The 11,581-nt window shown below is 39.2% G+C and overlaps 1 long non-coding RNA gene across 2 annotated transcripts in view; it reads right to left on the bottom strand.

Moving 5' to 3' along the window:
* The window catches only part of LOC125919514 (uncharacterized), a 97,292-nt gene extending 91,875 nt beyond the window's left edge, over nucleotides 1–5,417 (bottom strand). The window contains exons 1-2 of one of the 2 annotated variants that reach the window (XR_007456810.1): nucleotides 5,349–5,417; nucleotides 4,836–4,898 (exon numbers count right to left, since the gene is read on the bottom strand). This is a non-coding gene — a long non-coding RNA (uncharacterized LOC125919514). The other variant, XR_007456811.1, reaches the window with a different exon arrangement.
* Nucleotides 5,418–11,581: the final 6,164 nt, after the last annotated feature.

The raw sequence follows: 11,581 nt of genomic DNA, 5'->3' as shown, positions 1-11,581 counted from the left end.
CGAGAGAGAGAGAGAGAGAGAGAGAGAGAGAGAGGGAGAATAGGGACAGAGAGAGAGGGAGAAAGAGAATCCCAAGCAGACTCCATGCCCAGAGTAGAGACTGACACACAGCTTGATCTCATAACCCTAAGATCATGACCTGAGCTGAGATCAAGAGTTGGACACTCAATTGACTGAGCCACCCAGGCACTCCCCTATATATTTTGAAATGCATCTTCTTTCTGGTAAAATCATTCTGCAACAAAGGCACTGAAAGAAGAGGGTTGTTTCAAAAATGTCACTGCAAGCAAGACTCAGGGCTATACTGTAGTGCACTCCAACGTTGAAGGATAAAGTTGACTTACTACATAAAAATTAAATCTTAGTCAGGAAGATTCAGGTGATGAGCTATTTGGAACGTCTCTACCAAAAAGAAAAACAAAGAGTACAGAAAATTTCTCTATGAACGTATATGTGTTTGTCTGAATAAACTTGCTATAAAGTTAACATTCTATTTAATGTTCTGGTTAAAGTTCAAACAAACAAAAACAACCTAAAACAAATGTATAACATTAGCTCTTAAAAGATTAGCAACATCAAAGGCCAATAATGAATATTACGTTAAGCCCAGTACCTAGCACTTCTTTGGTGACCATTTGTAAGCATTGTTCCCTCCCTCCTTCTTTTTTTTTTATTTTTTTATTTTTTATTTTTTATTTTTTAATATATGAAATTTACTGTCAAATTGGTTTCCATACAACACCCAGTGCTCATCCCAAAAGGTGCCCTCCTCAATACCCATCACCCACCCTGCCCTCCCTCCCACCCCCCATCAACCCTCAGTTTGTTCTCAGTTTTTAAGAGTCTCTTATGCTTTGGCTCTCTCCCACTCTAACCTCTTTTTTTTTTTTTTTTCCTTCCCCTCCCCATGGGTTTCTGTTAAGTTTCTCAGGATCCACATAAGAGTGAAACCATATGGTATCTGTCTTTCTCTGTATGGCTTATTTCACTTAGCATCACACTCTCCAGTTCCATCCACGTTGCTACAAAAGGCCATATTTCATTCTTTCTCATTGCCACGTAGTATTCCATTGTGTATATAAACCACAATTTCTTTATCCATTCATCAGTTGATGGACATTTAGGCTCTTTCCATAATTTGGCTATTGTTGAGAGTGCTGCTATAAACATTGGGGTACAAGTGCCCCTATGCATCAGTACTCCTGTATCCCTTGGATAAATTCCTAGCAGTGCTATTGCTGGGTCATAGGGTAGGTCTATTTTTAATTTTCTGAGGAACCTCCACACTGCTTTCCAGAGCGGCTGCACCAATTTGCATTCCCACCAACAGTGTAAGAGGGTTCCCGTTTCTCCACATCCTCTCCAGCATCTATAGTCTCCTGATTTCTTCATTTTGGCCACTCTGACTCCCTCCCTCCTTCTTGAAATGCACTCTTCTGCCTTCTACCTCCTGGTGTTCCTTCTACTCCTCTGGCCCCTTCCTTTTATTCTACTTTGTAGGCTCATCCGTTTCTACCCACCCATTATATAACGGAGATCTTTAAGCCTCTGCTCTGGACCCTCTTTTCTTCTTCCTGTGTAATTCTCCCTTGAAGCGATGGCATGCATGCTCCAAGGTATGAATAACATCTCTAAATTGATAGCACTTATAGTGGATTGAAGAGGAGTCCAAAGAGATATGTCCAATCCTAACCAGTATCTATGAATGTAACCTTATTTGGAAATAGACTCTTGGCAAATGTAATCAAGTTAAAGATTTCAAGATGAGATCATCCTGTATTTAGTTTGGATCCTAAATCCAGTGATAGGTGACCTTATAAGTGACAGAGAAGGAGAAGATACAGAAACATCCAGAGAGGAAAGCCATTTGAAGACAGAGATTGTAGTTATGCAGCCCTAAGCCAAGGATCACCAGCAGTCACCAGAAGTTAGAAGAGAGCCATGGAATAGATTCTGCCTCGGAGCCTCCAGAGGGAACCAACTCTGCCGACCCCTTGACTCTGGACTTCTGGCCTCCAGAACTATGAGAGAATACGTTTCTGTTGTTTAAGCAGCCAAGTGTGTAGTAATTTGTTACAGCAGGCCTAAAAACTAATATAGCACCCAAATGTGCAGTTTAGCTCTCTGGCCTTGCCCTGAGTTCCAGACAAATACCTGTAACTGCCAATTTTACATCTCAGAGGAACCTGAACTCAACATGTCCCTGATGTAATCCAACATCTTATCTACCTGTATTAGTCAGGGCTCTCCAGAGAAATATAACCAACAGGATATACAGTTGATCCTTGAACAACATGGGTTTGAACTGCACGGGTCCACTTATACGTGGATTTTTCATTTACAAATACCTACTGTACTGTAAGTGAATTTTCTCTTCCTTATGATTTTCTTAATAACATCTGCTTTCCTCTAGCTTACTTTATTGTAAGAATGCAGTATATCTATAACATACAAAATATGTGTTAATTGACAGTTTATGTTATCTGTAAAGCTTCCAGTCAACAGTAAGCTATCAGTAGTTAAGTTTTTGAGAGTCAAAAGTTACACACAGATTTTTGACTGCACGAGAGGTCAGCACCTCTGACTCCTAAGTTTTTCAAGGGTCAACCATATATAGATATATATGAGGAGGTTTATTATAGGAATTGGCTCCCACGGTTATGGAGGCCAAGAAGTTCTACAACCTGCTGTCTCAAGCTAGAGAACCAGGAAAGCTGGTGAAATAATTCAGTCTGAGTCCAAAGGCCTAAGAACTGGAGTTGGGGGGGAGGACAATGGGTAAACTGGTATAAGTGCCCAAGGCTGAAGGCCTGAGAACCAGAAGCTTCAAAGCTCAAGGTCAGGAGAAGATGGACATCCCACCCAGTTCAAGAAGAGAGAGAGAGAGGAATTGCCCTTCCCTTGCCTCTTTAATCCATTCAGGCCCCAAACAGCTCTCACCCACCTTGGGGAAAACAGATCTTTTTACTCAGTTTACTGAATCAAATGCTAATCTCTTTCAGAAACACCTTCACAGACACACTTAGAAATAATTCTTTACCAGCTGTCTGGGCATCCCTCAGCCCAGTCAAGTTGGCACACAAAATTAACCATTGCAACCCCTTGTCAACGTAACCCCTATATGCATCTCCTTAAGCCATTTTTAAGTTCCAAACAAAGACATTAACAAAGTCATAATTCTGCCTAACATGATGCAAATATCCTGTGTACAGCCAAAAATGCACTAACCCCTTCCCCAGAAGAGAAGGTAAATCCTTGAGTGACATTTACTGCTTTTTTGTTGTTGTTGTTGGTATCCTATAAACTTAAAATAGTATGGCATAAGTTAACACTTAAATACTATGATATAAAGTCAGTATATCTTAAGTTACATGATAAGGGAACAAGAAAGGAAAGAGATCAAAGACATTTACTTAATATATGTATATAGACACAAAATAAGGAAGAAATATTCATGACAATTACAGTCCTCGTATTTATAACTATCTTCTTCTACTATCCATACTATATCCCCTTTGTTTTCAGCAAGTACCTCAGCTAGTTGTGATTCTTTACCTGGCTGGATGACCCAAACCTTTACTCTTGGAGAATCTGGGCCACTACTAGGTCTGCCTGGATTGGGTTGTAGTTTTCCATGGACCTTAATCATAGGACACAGTGATACCAAGAGATCCCTTAAGGGATTTCCTATAATCCAAACATACTCTTCCTTAGCTTCACTGTGGAATAGTAATCCAATCTTCCCTTGGTAGTTGGGATCAATCACCAAGTCAGCACATAATTCTCTTCCTGGCCTGTAGATTCAGAGGCACTAGGAGTCCAGAGCAGCCAAGTGGCAATTATAACTTCCAGTTCAATGGAATCATTGTTGTGTCTCCCTGTGGAAGCATTCCTCTCTCTGGAACTAAGTCCTCTAAGCCAGCAGAGCATAAAGTCATAGGAAAAAGGAAGAAAAAATTTGGCTGATTTTAGCCCTCCTGCAGGAGATCAGGCTCTCCCTCAAGGCAAACCTGCAGGCTCTCAGGGAATTCAAATCCCTGAGATCATCCTTTCTTATCACTACTCTGACAGCAACATTAGGAGCAACCAACCAACCGCATTATATTCCTTAGTTTCCCGGAAATGTTTGAAAGTATCATATACAAAGGCCTCACCGACTACTAACACCACCACTTTTGGAGGTGAGGATTTCAACATATGAATTTGGGTAGGGGGGAACACATATCAGGCAAGCCATAGCACCACCACAACTTAGTCTCCTTTTGTGGCCCCAACTCAGTAGACAGTGCCAATATCAATCCAGTTCCATAAGCCAGACACCAATGACCCTGCCCTCTATCTTCTCCCCCTAATCAATCTCCAAACCCAGGCAATTTTATACCTTATGTATCTATTGTATACACCCATTTATGGCTGCTTTTACTGCCATCACTTCAGTTCAGTGAGCCATCAGCTCTCACCTGGACCACTGAAGCAGCCTCCCAACCCATCTCCCTGCTTCAAGTACTGCCAGCTACAATTCGCTCTCAGCCCACCAGCTAGAGTAATCTTCTCAAAAAATAAATTAACTCACATCATGGTCTTGCTAAAACCTCTCAAAGTCTTCATATGGCCCAATTCTCACTTCAGCCTATAAGGTCCTCCACTGCCCAGCCCCCAACTACTTTTCCAGCCATATCTCATACTATTTTCTCTTAGCTCCCTGAGCTTCAGCCATAGTAGCAATTTTCTTTCCAGAAACTTCTGTATGCAGCAGTTAAGAGATTGTGTAGTGAACTCCCTGAATTCAAATCCCAGTTTGGCCTGTTCTAGTGGTGTGGCTTAGAGCAACTTACCTAATCTTTCTGTGTGTGTGGTGAGACAGGAGGAGAAGTTCAGGGGGTGGTCCATTTCTTCATCTGAATATGGTGATAACACAATTCGGAATTTACAAAACTGCTATAAATATGAAGTGACCAAACTCACTTAAGTCATTTGCATAGCATCAGGTACATTCTAAAATATGAACATTATCTTCTAAAACTTTGCTCTCTCCCAATTTAAGGAATTTACTACATCCACTAATCTCTGCACTCTTGGTTCATTCCACTTCATCCTTCAAACATTACCTCCAGTTTCTACAAGAAGCCTTCCTCAACCACCAAACCAGTGTGCAGTGCTCTGTTGGAGAACTGCATGGCCCCGTGTTCTCATCCCTACACTTTACTGCCATCAGTCTTGAGTTTACCACTCATGACCCGTACCTTACCAAAGCAATTCCTTATCCAATGCCAAAATCATGCAAACCTGGAATTTTTTCTCATAAAATTTTTTATGACCATCCATTTTTTTGATGGTATGATAAATACATTGAGAAAAATCTGCGAAGTGAATGACAACAGAGTGATCCATCCATCTGACAACAGAGTGGATGGCTGGTAGCCTCCACTATGATGTTGCACCACAGATGATGTCATAGCAGCTCGCTGTTTACCACATAAACAGACGGTGTGTGTCACAATGTACAGATCAGAAATAACTCTCTGAAGTATTTCTCTGCAACAATCTCCTAATGGACTACCTGTGACTTACTAATGGTCAAGAGACAGTAGAGACATACTAAGTGAGAGAGAAATTTGAAAATACAAGGCAAATGCAAATATGGGATATGAATAGATTGTATACAAGAGCTTTAAACACCCATCATCTCCATCAAGTTCTCCAGAGACTCCCATCAGCAGATTTTCCTCCAAATTATACTCTCAGCAGATGTGTAATGACCAAGACCCTGACGATAAAATAACAATAATGTTAGACTCTCCCGGCCAGCAATGACTATTTTTATTTCTGTAACCCCAACATCTAGTTTAGAGCCAGTAAATAGAGTAAATGTTCAATAAGTGTTTATTGGTAGAATGACTGGATATTTTAGATACCAGTTAACATAGCTGTTCCACAGTCAGAGCCCACAAGAAGTATTGCCACTTGACAAACATTTTAACCTGAGGACATCAGTCAACATGTAATAATATTCCTGTGTTGGTGTTTTGGGCTCCCAGTAGCCAAATTCCCTGACTTTCCTCTAGGATGTCTCTCCTACTCCACTCTCACTCTTTGTGCTCCCCGGGAATATGGAGGTGGGTGTCCACTGGTGGCTACAACACTGGACATGTGACCCCAACCTAGCCAATCAAAACATCACACGCTCTTAGGCATGCTCATTGGTTCAGAGATGGGCGTATGACCCAAGCTGTGGCAATCGGTCCAATCAGTGATCATCCTGACACTTTGGTTTGAACAACCAAGAAAGAACTACTGAGAGCTGGACTCTTTTCCATTGGTTTTGGGGAAGTGAAGTTGTAAGACAGGAATGGTCTGAGGCCATCAGAAGGAAGGGTTTCTGACAGTTGAAGTGAACCCAGAGGAAGAAGAACCAAAAGAAGGAGAAAGACCAGGTTTTGGTAACATTTTTGGACCCCTAGATCTATCTAACTGTACCTGAACTCACCTTGCACCAGGACTTTTGCCATGTGACCCAACAGTGTATTTGGGGTTTTTTGGTGTTGAAGTGGTTCTTTTTTGGTGGTGGGGGGCGGGGGTTGTTTGCTTGTTGGGGGGTGAGGGTTTTCTTGTTTTTTTGTTTTTTTGTTTTTTGCTTAAAGTAGCTTGAATTGGGTTTTCTGTCACTTATAGCAAAGAGGGCCATGACTAAAACTCTTTCTTCTGAACACATGCTTGGAAGCTGAGAACTCCAATTTTCATACATTATTCTGAGTAATGAATGATGCACATCTCAGGACACCATAGCAGGAGTTTACAAGTTTACAAAGTTCACAAACAAGTTAACAAAGGTGACATGTGAAAATCCAGACAACTTTACAACCCAAGGTTCTAGTGATGTCTGCAAAAGTTTCCAAGGACTCAAACAGTTAAATGTATCTGAAATTCTAACATCCTTGGAGTGAACTCACATTTACTGGAATTAGAATGCATACAGTTGCCCCTGTTTCCATTGTAACACCAAATTAGTCCTTGTTAATTGGCCCCTATTTATTTTCACTCACTTGCTACCATTAGATATTTGTCCTGGCATCCTAGTCAGGAAGACGTTAGCTAGGCCTAATTGCTCAGACTGTATTTAATGGACGGCCTGTGCTATCAGATAGCTCTAGAAAGAAAACAACAGAAGGCTTAACATGCAACTCTAGGAATGCCAGGTATGTAGTCATAAAATCGAAAAATTTCAGAGCAAGGAGAGCCTCAGATGAGCCGCTAATCATCTCCACGGCCTGAAACAGTAAGTACCCCCAAAGCTAACTAATGAAAGGCTAAACTCATTTCCAACTGCTAACAGGCATTTTTGAAGAGATAAAAATCATGACTCTCACACATATATAAAATGAACCCATGTCAAAGATTCTATGTTATTCATCATTTAATGAGGGAAGCCTAAGTTCTTACGCTGGTTCAAAGGAGAAGTCAAAGAGCAGACACATATGTAGGCAATCAGAAGTGCTGACTACATTTCAGAAATGCTGAAATGCATTTGCTAATAGATGCAGTGTTGGCTTCCTATGCCAAACATTCATTTGCGCTGAATGTGGACAAGAATCATTGACATTACTATGAGGTTTTTTTCAACTCACAGAGTTATGAAATAGCTCAAAGACAATGAAAGGTGCAGACCACTATAAAATTAAGGGACTCAAGTTCGAGAACTGGATAGTGCCCAGCATCTCATAGGATACTCAGGAATCCCTCTCTCTCTCTCTCCACCATTCAAAGATTTGTGCAAGATTTCCTCTCTGCATATGACGTTTTCACTAACCAAATATCTATTGCACATGTTATTTGAGCATTTTTGTGGTTTTTGAAAAACTTCACTGAGCCTTAGTTTCCTCAGTAGAAAAGAGGAAACTGTAATATTCGATTTTGTAGGGTGTGGTAAAGATGAAACGCAATAATGTCTGGGAAATGTCCTAGAACCTCACTAGATACCTGGCACCTAGTAGGTTAGGGAAGAATTTGTGCTTTAGTAGAGCACTGTGCATTGTCTACAGCACATCCTTCCGGGTCATCTGATTCTGATTCTATGAGGGCTCTGCAGCTTTCATTGCCTTTGAGTTCTTTTTTTTTTTTTTTTAATGGCTCTGTAAATTGTACATAACTGATAGCAATGCAAGTAATTTTTGTCTATAGACATGCAAATAAATTCTGTCTGGTGGAGGGATAACCAGCCCTTCCCTTTAAAAAGACAGTTTTGCGGTCATTTGCAAATTCATTTCATTATTTCTAATCTGTAAAAGTGTCTGCATTTTGACTTCTCCTTTAAAGCAATTGCACATCCATCAAAAGCTGCCTCCCCATATTTCACCGACACACACAACCTCTTGATAAGACAAAGTTGAGTTTATTGCTTGCTGCAGTAAAGGAGAATACCACCTGGCAAATCTGTGCCAGTGTCTCTGGGGAAGGAGGGGAAAAGTCAGCATTTATTAAGAATTGGAGTTTTATGTAAAGCAGCTTTTCAAAGCACAGGTTTGATTAGTATTGGGTAAAGATTGTGGTACAAAAGTCCAGGATTGGTGGGCACAGAAAGGTGAGGACCTCAAGGCAAAAGATTCAAAGATTCTCCAGAAAGCTCTGGGAATGGACAATCACACTATTTGGCTGGGCAGCAAACTCCGGGAAGAATTACCTCCGAATTACCTAATGATCTGACTTCTTTATTTATTTCCAAGATTTTCTGTAGTAACATTAAAGATCTAAGAGAAGTATGCAGAGATCTAAGTATGATATTCTTCCTCTAAAACAGAAGATATCCCTCCTCGAGGTAGCTTTGAACAACCACGTGTCCACTTTCATAATCCCCTTGGATGAGATCTATGATGTAAGGGAAACAAACCCTTTTTTTCTACTCTCTCATGTTTAGCATCTGGGGCCTGCTCATTAAACTGACAAAAGACAAATTAAGAAGAGAAAAAGCATACAAATGTGATTTGATGTTAATATGTCTATTTTTCCATGCATGGAGGTCTTCATAGAAAAGAAAATGAAGACCTCAAAAAAATGCTATCATAGAAAAGAAATGAAGACCTCAAAAAAGTGGTTAGACCTGGGAGCTTATATATCCTCTTAAGAAAAGGTGATAGATTATGGAGAAGTGACAGAAAAAAGGGAAGGGGGTTTGGGCTCTAGAGAGTGGTAAGTTGTGAAAATGTAACTAAGAAATGCATGGTAAATAAGACTTCCTTAGTAAGGTACGCAGATAAGAGTCAGTCTCCTCTTCTTGGCACGGAAGAGGGAACACTTTCACAAATGAAAATTTGTGTCCCCTTCACAATGAGAAATATATGCACTGCTTTTAGGCAGAATGAGAAAGGGCAGAGAGTTCTTCCTGTGTCTGCTATTTCTCAATTGCTTTCAGCTCAAAATTATTCTTGTGCCAAAGTGGCATATTTTGGGGTAGCATATTCCGAACCCTTTAAGTGGCATTAGTGGCATTGTCTAAATTGTCTGCAGTTCTCTCAACCACAGCATGCAGGATTTCCCCCAACTTTCCAAGCTTCTTATGAAGCATGAAATGAAGAGGCCTAAGGCAAGTCAAATTCAGAATTCCCCTGGAGTAGAGAGAGATCTACCAATCTCTTTCTCCTAAAGGACAAGCCAATGGGCCAATAAATAAATAAGCCTTTATATTGTAAGTAAAAGCAATAAACAGTAAAACAAGGAACGAAAATTGAGCAAATTTTGTTAGGATTTTAACATATCTTAAAGCTTTTCAGACTCATTTGCACAGATTATATCCTTTTTCCCTTAACAAAATCACACCTCATTATCTTGCATACAGATGTGGACCTCTCTGCCAAGAGTGCTGTAGTAAAGACACATCAGATATATTTAATTACAACTTTTAATCAAAGAAATTTCTATTTCACAGAGAAAACTGGTGAGAGCAGAAAGAGGACTGTGGATAATTGCTGATAACCCCAAATCAGCATTTTAGCAGACCAGAAGAGCCCATGAATACACACAACACAACTTTCTACAGCCACACATATCCCTTATACAACTTCTCAACATGGCAAAAATGAGCACATTAATGAACAGGCCCAAAGATAGTATATAAAAATATGAAGCAAAAGTATATAAATTTGAAATTATGCTTAGTAATCAGTTTCACTGTTCTTTCTTACTTAGATATACGATCTAGGATACAAAAATGCTAATTCAAAGGGGCACATGCACCCCAATGTTTATAGAAGCACTATCAACAATAGCTAAAGTATGGAAAGAGCCTAAATGTCTATCAGATAATTAGTGGATAAAGAAGATGTGGCATATATATGCAATGGAATATTATTCAGCAATCAAAAAGAGTGAAATCTTGCCATTTGCAACAACATGGATGGAACTAGAGTATATTATGCTAAGCAAAGTAAGTCAGTCAGAGAAAGACAAATATCGTATGATTTCACTTGTATGCAGAATTTTAGAAACAAAACAGATGAACATAGGGGAAGGGAAGCAAAAATAAGATAAAAACAGAGAGGGAGACAAACAATAAGAGACTCTAAATACAGAGAACTGAGGGTTCTTGGCAGAGTGTTGGGTGGGGGCATGGGCTAAATGGGTGATGGGCATTAAGGAAGGCATTTGTTGGGATGAGCACTGGGTGTTATACGTAAGTGACGAATCACTGACTTCTATTCCTGAAATCATTATTACACTATATGGTAAATAACTTGGATTTAAATTTAAAAGAAAGAAAGAAAGAAAGAAAGAAAGAAAGAAAGAAAGAAAGAAGAAAGAAAGAGAAAGAAAGAAATGATCTAGCCATTCAATGAATACCCATGAATTAACTCAATTTAATATCAGTACTAAAGTTCTTGAAAATGAATCTTCCAGCTGATGTATTACAAAATATAATCTCTGTTGAAATTAAATTTTCAGAATAAATCAACACAAATTTTTATTTTTCATAACTATAAGCATTAGTAGAAATAATGCTAGTTTATTTGATTAGTACAGTAAACCCTGAATAAATTTAAGAACATACCCAAGTAGAATAAAATCATAAACTCCTATTATGTTTACCATGGTAAACCAGGGAAGACAATTATTTGTATTAAGCCAAAAATAATAAACTCATTTCATTTCCAAAAGCTGACTTAATATATTTGAACTTGGCCTCTTAAGCCACTTTTGAGTTAAATTTCCATAAGACTACTCTGTTTAACATATTGAAAGTTATCAGTTCGATTTCCTTAATTTCTGGGATTTTTTTTAATATTCCATCGATACAGCGCTTATTTGATGTAAAGCAATCAGAAGAACTCATTTAATCTTTAGAGAAATTTCTGTTCGGCAGATCCTCTGAGCCCCTCATCAGTCAGTCATCTCATCTGTTACATATTTTCTCTGTTTTCTTACCAGAGACATGGCAATTCTTTTCCCAGAGTTGTTTCTGTTTACAATATCTATAACTATCTTTATCAAGAGACTCCTTCCATTGGAGCCGAATGACTGAGATGGGAGCATCTAGATATTTTATCTGTAAGGCTATAAATTTATTCCAGTTTCTACTTTGTTTTCATTCTAA

The sequence above is a fragment of the Panthera uncia genome, chromosome B4 (genome assembly GCF_023721935.1).
Source record: "Panthera uncia isolate 11264 chromosome B4, Puncia_PCG_1.0, whole genome shotgun sequence".
NCBI classification, from domain to species: Eukaryota; Metazoa; Chordata; class Mammalia; order Carnivora; family Felidae; genus Panthera; species Panthera uncia.
The sequence above is the reverse complement of the archived record's forward strand: the minus strand, read 5'-3'. Positions and strand labels throughout refer to the sequence as shown.